At 54.7% G+C, this 9,170-nt stretch overlaps 1 long non-coding RNA gene across 1 annotated transcript; it reads right to left on the bottom strand.

Moving 5' to 3' along the window:
• Positions 1-3,254: 3,254 nt before the first annotated feature.
• Positions 3,255-9,098, bottom strand: LOC108519464 (uncharacterized). The gene is made up of 4 exons (XR_001882628.1): positions 8,668-9,098; positions 5,255-5,329; positions 4,767-4,840; positions 3,255-3,448 (listed from the first exon to the last, which is right to left on the bottom strand). It is a non-coding gene; the product is annotated as an uncharacterized LOC108519464 (long non-coding RNA).
• Between the last annotated feature and the right edge of the window lie 72 nt (positions 9,099-9,170).

The following is a 9,170-nucleotide window of genomic DNA, read 5'->3' as shown; positions in this document are numbered from 1 at the left end:
TTTTTATTTTTTATTTTTTGAGGCGGAGTCTCGCTCTGTCTCCCAGGCTGGAGTGCAGGGGCCGGATCTCAGCTCACTGCCAGCTCCGCCTCCCGGGTTCACGCCGTTCTCCTGCCTCAGCCTCCCAAGTAGCTGGGACTACAGGCGCCCGCCACCTCGCCCGGCTAGTTTTGTATTTTTTAGTAGAGACGGGGTTTCACCATGTTAGCCAGGATGGTCTCGATCTCCTGACCTCGTGATCCGCCCGTCTCGGCCTCCCAAAGTGCTGGGATTACAGGCTTGAGCCACCGCGCCCGGCCCCTTATAGTCTCTTATAAGCGGAGACACTAACAAAGGCCAGTGAGTTCTTCTTCCTGCTTTCTAGGCACGTCTGCTCTGTAACAGAATCATTCCTTTGTTTTGTTTTCGGGGTTTTTCTGAGATGGAGTCTCACTCTGTCGCCCAGGCTGGAGTGCACTGGCACGATCTCGGCTCACTGCAAGCTCCGCCTCCCGGGTTCACGCCATTCTCCTGCCTCAGGCTTCTGAGTAGCTGGGACTACAGGTGCCCGCCACCTCGCCCAGCTAATTTTTTGTACTTTTTTTAGTAGAGCCTCCCAAGTAGCTGGGATTACAGGCACCTGCCACCATGCCCAGCCCAGAGTCATTTCTAATAAACTTGTCTTGCCGGGCACAGTGGCTCACACCTGTAATCCCAGCACTTTGTGAGGTCCGGGGGCGGGGTGGGGGGGAGTGGATCATGAAGTCAAGAGTTCGAGACCAGCCTGGCCAAGATGGTGAAACACTGTCTCTATTAAAAATGCAAAAATTAGCCAGATGTGGTGGTGGGTGCCTGTAGTCCCCGCTGCTTGGGAGGCTGAGGCAGGAGAACTGCTTGAACCCAGGAGGCGGAGGTGGCAGTGAGCTGAGATCGTGCCACTGCACTCCAGCCTGGGCGACACAGCGAGACTCCGTCTCAAAAAAAAATAAATAATAAAATAAAAAATAAACTTGTCTCTCACTGTGCTCTGTGGCTACCCTTGAATTCCTTCCTGCATAAAATCCAAGGAACCCTCTCTTGGAGTCTGGATCGGATCTTCTTTTTCTGGCAACAGTCAGCATGTGGGCCCTTGGCTTGGGCAGAGACCTGATTCTCTCCGGCTCTGCCTCCTGCAGTCCCGTCTTCTCCTCCAGGGAATGGTCCTGCCTGCATTTCCCCAAGGACACTGCAGTGTGCGGAGGCCCAGTGTCGAAGTGACCCCTCAGTGTGCCAGACGTGCCCCTGACCCACCCAGGCAAGGAGAAGAAAGGTGCTTGGTGCCCAGCACGTGGCCAGGTCTCCAGTGCACCCAGCAGTGGTACCTGGATCTCGTTCATGGGGGCTAGCACAGCCAGGGTTCTGAGGAGGTCAGTCTCCCAGTGCCCATCCCAGGGTCAGGGGTGGGGACGGGTGGATCTCCTGGTAGGCTGTGGTACTGACCTATCCCCACCCCTGGCTGGTACCCGAGAGGTGAGGTGGTGAGGTGGAAGGACTGTTTGAGCCCAAGAGGTCGAGGCTGCAGTGAGCTGAGGTTGAACCACTGCACTCCAGCCTGGGTGACAGAGCAAGACCCTGTCTCAAAAAGAAAGGAAAGGCTGGGCGCGGTGGCTCACGCCTGTAATCCCAGCACTTTGGGAGGCCGAGGTGGGCGGATCACGAGGTCAGGAGATCGAGACCATCCTGGCTAACACAGTGAAACCCCATCTCTACTAAAAATACAAAAAAATTAGCCAGGCGTAGCGGCAGGCGTCTGTAGTCCCAGCTACTCGGGAGGCTGAGGCAGGAGAATGGCGTGAACCCCGGAGGCGGAGCTTGCAGTGAGCCGAGATGGCGCCACTGCACTCCAGCCTGGCGGCAGAGCGAGACTCCGTTTAAAAAAAAAAAAAGGAAAAAAAAGATAGGAAAACGTAATAGGGAATACTCACATCTGTGTGTATTGAACCATAGAAATATTTCAACAATGGCCGGGCGCGGTAGCTCATGCCTGTGATCCCAGCACTTTGGGAGGCCAAGGTGAGATCACAAGGTCAGGAGTCAGAGACCAGCCTGACCATCATGGCAAAAGCCCGTCTCTACTAAAAATACAAAAATTAGCCAGGCGAGGTGGCGGGCGCCTGTAATCCAAGCTACTCGGGAGGCTGAGGCAGGAGAATCGCTTGAACCCGGGAGGCGGCAGAGGTTGCAGAGAGCCAAGATCCTGACATTTCACTCCAGCCTGGGCAGTAAGAGCAAAACTCCGTCTCAAAAGGAAAAAAAAAAAAAAAGAAAGAAAGAAAAGTTTCAAGAATGGCTGGGTGCGGTGGCTCACGCCTGTAATCCTCGCACTTTGGAAGGCCAAGGCAGGTGGATCACGAAGTCAGGAGATCGAGACCATCCTGGCCAACATGGTGAAACCTGTACTAAAAATACAAAAATTAGCTGGGCATGCTGGCGTACGCCTGTAGTTCCAGATACTCGGGAGGCTGAGGTAGGAGAATCGCCTGAAACCAGGAGGCAGAGGTTGCAGTGAGCTGAGATTGCTCCACTGCACTCCAGCCTGGGTGACAGAGCAAGACTCCGTCTCAAGAAAAAAAAAAATTTTTCAACCAAAGCAGTGCCACATGGAAAACTAATGTGAACATATTCTCTGGGGGAAGCTATGTCCTAAAAGAAAGAAAAGCAGTTATTCATCTCGATGCAAGATTTCAAAATAAAGCTGAAGATTGTGAAAGCTGGCCAGCTCTTACAGGCCATCTCCATGCAACTGCCCACAGTCAGTTCCTGGAATTCCTGTAATAAGCTTATTTTTTTTTTTTTTTTTTGGAATAGAGATGGAATCTCACCATGTTGCCCAGGCTGGTCTCAAACTCCCGGGCTCAAGAGATCTGCCCGCCTGGGCCCCCAAAAGTGTTGGGATTACAGGCATGAGACGCTGTGCCCGGCCAATATGCTTTTTCATATGTCAAATTTTCTTTTCAGCTTTTTTTCTTTTCTGTTTCCTGTAGTTTTTTTCCACTACTTTATTTTTATTTTTTGAGATGGAGTCCCGCTCTGTTGCCCAAGCCGGAATGCAGTGGCGTGATTTTGGCTCATTGCAACCTCCACCTCCCAGGTTCAATCGATTCTTCTGCCTCGGCCTCCTGAGTAGATGGGATTACAGGTGTGCACCATCACACCTGGCTAATTTTTTTGTATTTTAGTAGAGACAGGGTTTCGCCATGTTACCAGGCTGGTCTCGAACTCTTGACTTCAGGTGATCCACCTGCCTCGGCCTCCCAAAGTGCTGGGATTACAGGCGTGAGACACCGCAACCGGCCCTGTTATGCTATTTTAAATTGTCAGCGTTTTCACAACTCACTGTGCACCTGTGGCAGAAGGCGTGGGTCACACAGGCCTCCTCATTAGCTGCTAATTGCAGCATGTCCGGCCTCCACCTGTTGACAAGACGTGGCTGCCCCCAGGGAAGACGTGTGTGTTGATTATGCTGCTAATGACCCCAAGCTCTTCCCAACAGCAATTCCCTTCAACAAATAAAACACCTGCTGGCCAACGGAGAGCCAGAGTCCTGCTTGACAGAGGGCGGGGGTGCGTGTGGGCAGGCAGTCCAGGTCTGATCACAGGTGGAAATGGCCATCAGCACCCCATGCTTTCTGACAAAAACGCACTTTCTCTCCAAATTTTATGAATAACAGGCTGCTTGGGGCCACCCACCGGGGAGCCCAGGGCCTGGCAGCCTTTCCCACGTTCCCTCTGACACCCAGGAGACAGGGCCTCAGGAGCCCTCAAGCACCTCAGCTCCAGAGCGGTGGGAAGTTTCTGCAGACTGGAGGGTGTGCCCCCGACGTCCACCCAGCTTCCCATAGGAGCCAGCATCTCCGTATTTATTTTTTACTGTTATTTGAGACGGGGTCTTGCTCTGTCGCCCAGGCTGGAGTGCAGTGGTGCAATCACGGCTCACTACAGCCTCAACCTCCCAGGTCCAGGAAATCCTCCTACCTCAGCCTCCTGAGTAGCTGGGATCACAGGTATGCATCACCACACACGACTAATCATTTTGTAGGAACCAGGTCTCAATATGTTGCCCAAGCTGGTCTCAAACTCCTGGGCTCAAGTGATCCTCCCACCTTAGCCTCTTGAAGTGTTGGCATTTCCGGTGTGAGCCGTCACCCCAGGCCTCATCTTCACATTCCTGTTGGGTACTAGGCCACCTCAAGGCCATACCAGCCTACCTTGCACTCTGTTGCCTGGCCCTGGCCCTCTGGGAAGCTCGTCCTCGTGTCCTGCACGTTGGCAGCCACACAGGTGGGGAGTTGGAGGATTCGCCTTCCCCACTTACATGAGTCCATTCCCACACTGCTGTAAAGACAGTGCCTGAGACTGGGTAATTTATAAACAAACAGGTCTGGCCGGGTGAGGTGGCTCACACCTGTAATCCCAGCACTTGGGGAGGCCGAGGCGGGCGGATCACCTAAGGTCAGAAGTTCAAGACCAGCCTGGCCAACACAGTGAAACCGTGTCTCAACGAAACATACAACAATTAGCCAGGTGTTGTGGCGCGCACCCGTAGTCCCAGCTACTCAGCGGCTGAGGCAGGAGAATTGCTTGAACCCAGGAGGCGGAGTTTGCAGTGAGCCGAGATCATGCCACTGCACTCCAGCCTGGGCAACAAGAGTGAGACTCTGCCTCAAGAATAAAAAATATAAAAATAAAAGAAAGAGGTTTAACTGACTCCCAGTTCCACAGGGCTGGGGAGGCCTCAGGAAACTTACCATCACGGCGGAAGGCGAAGGATGCAGGCACGTCTCACGTGGCAGGAGGCGAGAGGGCAGAGGCGGAGCCGCCCCTGTGAGAACTCAGCGTCAGGAGAACAGCACGTGGAAACCCTCCTCCATGATCCAATCGCCTCCCTCCCTCGACACGGGGATTACAGTTCGAGATGAGATTTGGGTGGGGACACAGAGCCAAACCGTATCACCCCCCACCCACCCACAACCCACGCACCAGGCAGCTCCTGGGCCCCCAAACCTAAAACCGGGTTCTATGGCGAGAACCAAGAACAGCACCGCTCTGGGAGGGTGGCCCTGCGGGGTGGGGTGGGGTGGGGCGGGAACCACCGTGGGCCCCAGTGGTCGCTCCCCAGCCCTGTGTGTGATGGGGGCATCTGGCCTGTTGTGTCCTTAGGGCCTTGGAAACCACATGGGCTGAGCCTGAGTGCACATCCTGCAGCCCGGCCCGACAGACCAAGGCGTGAACCCACCTCTTCTCCTGCAGCCCAGCCAGCCAGACCCGCAGTGAACCCACTTCTCTTTTCCCAGTTCCTGGAAGCAGAGGCCTTGATGGAACACAGAAAAGTTCAGTAAACGTTTTGAAATCAGATGTTCAGGAAAAATCAGCTAATTCTGGAAAACTCTGTTCTCCCCCCAGGAACTCCTGGCCTGGGCTGTTTATTCCCCTGTACCGGGCTGTGGCACCTGCTGGCCCACGTGGGCTCCACAGCACCACCTGCCGGCCCTCAGCCAACCTGGGCTGCGTCCCCTCCACCAGACTCACAGGCCCCACCTCCACCCTGCCTGCCCCTTGCAGGGCAGCCCAGCCCCCACACAGCCTCCCTAAGCCACACACCCGGTTAGGAGGTGGAAAGCATCTCTTTGTCCTTCAACCCCTGAGGGTCCCACAAGAGCCTGGAAATGAGGGCTGCGGTGGCTGCAGGGCAGCCTCCCTAAAGATATATCCAGGCGGGCCCCAGCGGCTCACTCTGTAATCCCAGCAATGGGGGGCTGAGGTGGAAGGACCACTTGAGCCCAGGAGTTTGAGACCAGCCTGGTCAACATGGTGAAACCCCGTTGTTTTTTTTTTTTTTTTTGGTTTTGTTTTGTTTTGAGACGGAGTCTCGCTCTGTTGCCCAGGCTGGAGTGCAGTGGTGCAATCTCGGCTCACTGCAAGCTCCGCCTCCCAGGTTCACGCCATTCTCCTGCCTCAGCCTCCCAAGTAGCTGGGACTAGAGGCACCCGCCACCACGCCCAGCTAATTTTTTGTATTTTTAGTACAGACAGGGTTTCACCGTGTTAGCCAGGATGGTCTCGATCTCCTGACCTCGTGATCCACCCGCCTCGGCCTCCCAAAGTGCTGGGATTACAGGGGTGAGCCACCGCACCCGGCCCCACCTTTAGTAAAAATATAAAAATTAGTTGGGCCTGGTGATGGACTCCTGTAATCCCAGCTACTTAGGAGGCTGAGGCAGGAGAATCGCTTGAACCCAGCAGTCAGAGGTTTCAGTGAGCCAAGATCACGCCACTGCACTCCAGCCTGGACAACAAGAGCAAAACTCTGTCTCAAAAAAAAAATAATAAGGGCCGGGCGCGGTGGCTTTCGCCTGTAATCCCCGCTCTTTGGGAGGCTGAGGCGGGCAAATTATGAGGTCAGGAGATCAAGACCATCCTGGCCAACACGGTGAAACCCTGTCTCTACTGAAAATACAAAAATTAGCCAGGCGCGGTGGTAGGCGCCTGTAGTCCCAGCTACTCAGGAGGCTAAGGCAGGAGAATCCCTTGAACCCAGGAGGCAGAGGTTGCAGCGAGCCAAGATTGTGCCACTCTACTCCAGCCTGGGTGACAGAGTGAGACTCTGTCTCAAAAAATAATAATATTCACACCTGTAATCCCAGCACTTTGGGAGACTGAGGCCGGCAGATTACAAGGAAAGGAGATGGAGACCATCCTGGCTAACATGGTGAAACCCTATCTCTACTAAAAATACACAAAAATTAGCCAGGCGTGGTGGCAGGCACCTGTAGTCCCAGCTACTTGGGAAGCTGAGGGAGGAGAATGGTGTGAACCCAGGAGGTGGAGGTTGCAGTGAGCCAAGATGGCACCACTGCACTCCAGCCTGGGTGACAGAGCGAGGCTCTGTCTCAAAAAATAATAATAGTAATAAATAACAGTAAAAATAACAGCCGGGCGTGGTGGCACACACCCGTAGTCCCAGCTACTTGGGAGGCTGAGGCCGGAAGATCCTTTGAGCCTGGGAGCCTGAGCCTGTAGTGAGCTGTGATCACGCCACTGCACTCCGGCCTGGGAAAAGAGCAAGACGCTGTATCAAGAAAAAATAAAAAATATGCTGGAGCGACGCAGTCACAGGCCAAGGACACCTGGAGCCCCTGGAAGCTGGAGAAAGCAGGAAGGGTCCTCCCTGCAGCCTCCAGAGGAAGCATGGCGAATGGCACTGTGACCTCAGACGTGTGGCCTCCAGAGCTAGCAGGGGATGCATCTCCGCTGCTTTCGCCCCGGCGTGTGGTCATTTGTTACAGAAGCCTCAGGAGACAGACACAGGATGATCCCTTCCGAGCGTGAAATTCTGACACGAGCCCAGGGGAGGGACCACGCGGCTCCCCCAGTGCCATGACCCCAGACAGGCAAGAGGATGCTAGCACGCAGCCTCCCTCCCAACCACCGGGGGCGGCCGTAGGCAACAGGGGTCCTGTGGGTGCCCCCGGAGCAGATGCCTCCACCAGGCCCCCCTTCCAGCCCAGGGAAAGGGGGTGCCCACACACAGTCACAGCATCACAGCAACCTGGGGTTCAGCCGGCCTTGTCCTATGTCCCTGGCCAGCCCTCGTGTCCTCGCGGATCCACGTAAGCCCCGGGTTCCCAGGCCCTGGCTCAGGGACTAGCACATGGGAAGTGCATGGTAAATACTCGCTAATGATGATGATGAAACAATTTGCAAAATCGAGAGCAGGGAGCCCAGAGGCACAAGGTTGGCACTAGAGCCCAGAGGCTCCAGGGAAATATCTGAGTTAATGAAGAACCCCCAAGGGGCTGAACCCCCACCACAGCTCCACCCAGAGCAGCAGGAGGAAGCTCGCCAAAGACCCTTCCCCTAATCTCAACAGCCCTCCTCACTCTCACATTTTCTGTAAACCCACTCCACCGCATTTCAGTGGCATTAAGTTTCTTTCATATTGTTTTCTTTCTTTCTTCTTTTAGACGGAGTCTCGCTTGGTCGCCCAGGCTGGAGTACAATGGTGTGATCTCAGCTCACTGCAACCTCCACCTCCTGGGTTCAAGCGATTCTCCTGTCTCAACCTCCCGAGTAGCTAGGACTACAGGCGCGTGCCACCATGCCTGGCTTTTTTTTTTTTTTTTTTTTTTTTTGAGATAGAGTTTCACTCGTTGCCCAGGCTGGAGCGCAATGGCACCATCTCGGCTCACTACAACATCTGCCTCCCAGGTTCAAGCGATTCTCCTGCCTCAGCCTCCCTAGTAGCTGGAATTATAGGCATGTGCCACCATGCCTGGCTAATTTTTCTTGTTTTTTTTTAGACAGTGTCTTACTCTGTTGCTCAGCCTGGAGTGCAATGGTGCAATCTCACCGCAACCTCTACCTCCCAGGCTCAAGCGATTCTCCTGTCTCACCCTCCTGAGTAGCTGGGATTCCAGGCGCACACCACCCTGCTGGGCTAATTTTTGCGTTTTTAGTACAGACGGGGTTTCACCATGTTGGCTGGGCTGGTCTCCAGCTCCTGACCTCAGATGATCCACCCGCCTTGCCCTCCCAAAGTGCTGGGATTACAGCTGAGAGCCACCGCGCCCAGCCCCCTATTCTATTTTTAACAGAACATATTTCAGGGACCTCATCTCCAAGCTCGGCCAGGTATTGCCTGGAAGCCCACCTGGCCCAGGTGCTGGGGAAAGTTCGTCCGTGCTGCAGGAGAAGAAGGTCCTGTCTAGCCGAGAGGAGCAGCTGCAGGTGATGGAGGAGGCCACACAGGCTGGTGGCCCAAACCCCATGGGCAGGTGCGGGCAGGTGCAGGAGTGCCCAGGCCGCATCCAGGTGCGGACACATGGTCGGAATCAGGGCCTAGAACCCCGGGGAGGATGCGGCACAGGCCGGGGCCTAGGATGTTGCCACCGTGAGATCTCCATGGGCTGAGCCTGCCTGGGCCGGAAAGATGCCATCCTAGATCCAGGAATTTCCTCAAAAGTCCCCATAAAACTGGCCGTTAGACGTGTAACTGGACATATGACAAACAACGGCTTAAAAAGCGAGTCGGGGCCGAGCGCAGTGGCTCACACCTGTAATCCCAGCACTTTGGGAGGCTGAGGTGGGTGGATCACTAGGTAAGAAGTTCAAGACCAGCCTGACCAAGATGGTGAAACCCCATCTCTACTAAAA

This window comes from Rhinopithecus bieti, unplaced genomic scaffold (assembly GCF_001698545.2).
Source record: "Rhinopithecus bieti isolate Rb0 unplaced genomic scaffold, ASM169854v2 scaffold_47707, whole genome shotgun sequence".
Classification (NCBI taxonomy): Eukaryota; Metazoa; Chordata; class Mammalia; order Primates; family Cercopithecidae; genus Rhinopithecus; species Rhinopithecus bieti.
Note: the sequence above shows the minus strand (reverse complement) of the source record. Positions and strands in the feature narration are given on the sequence as shown.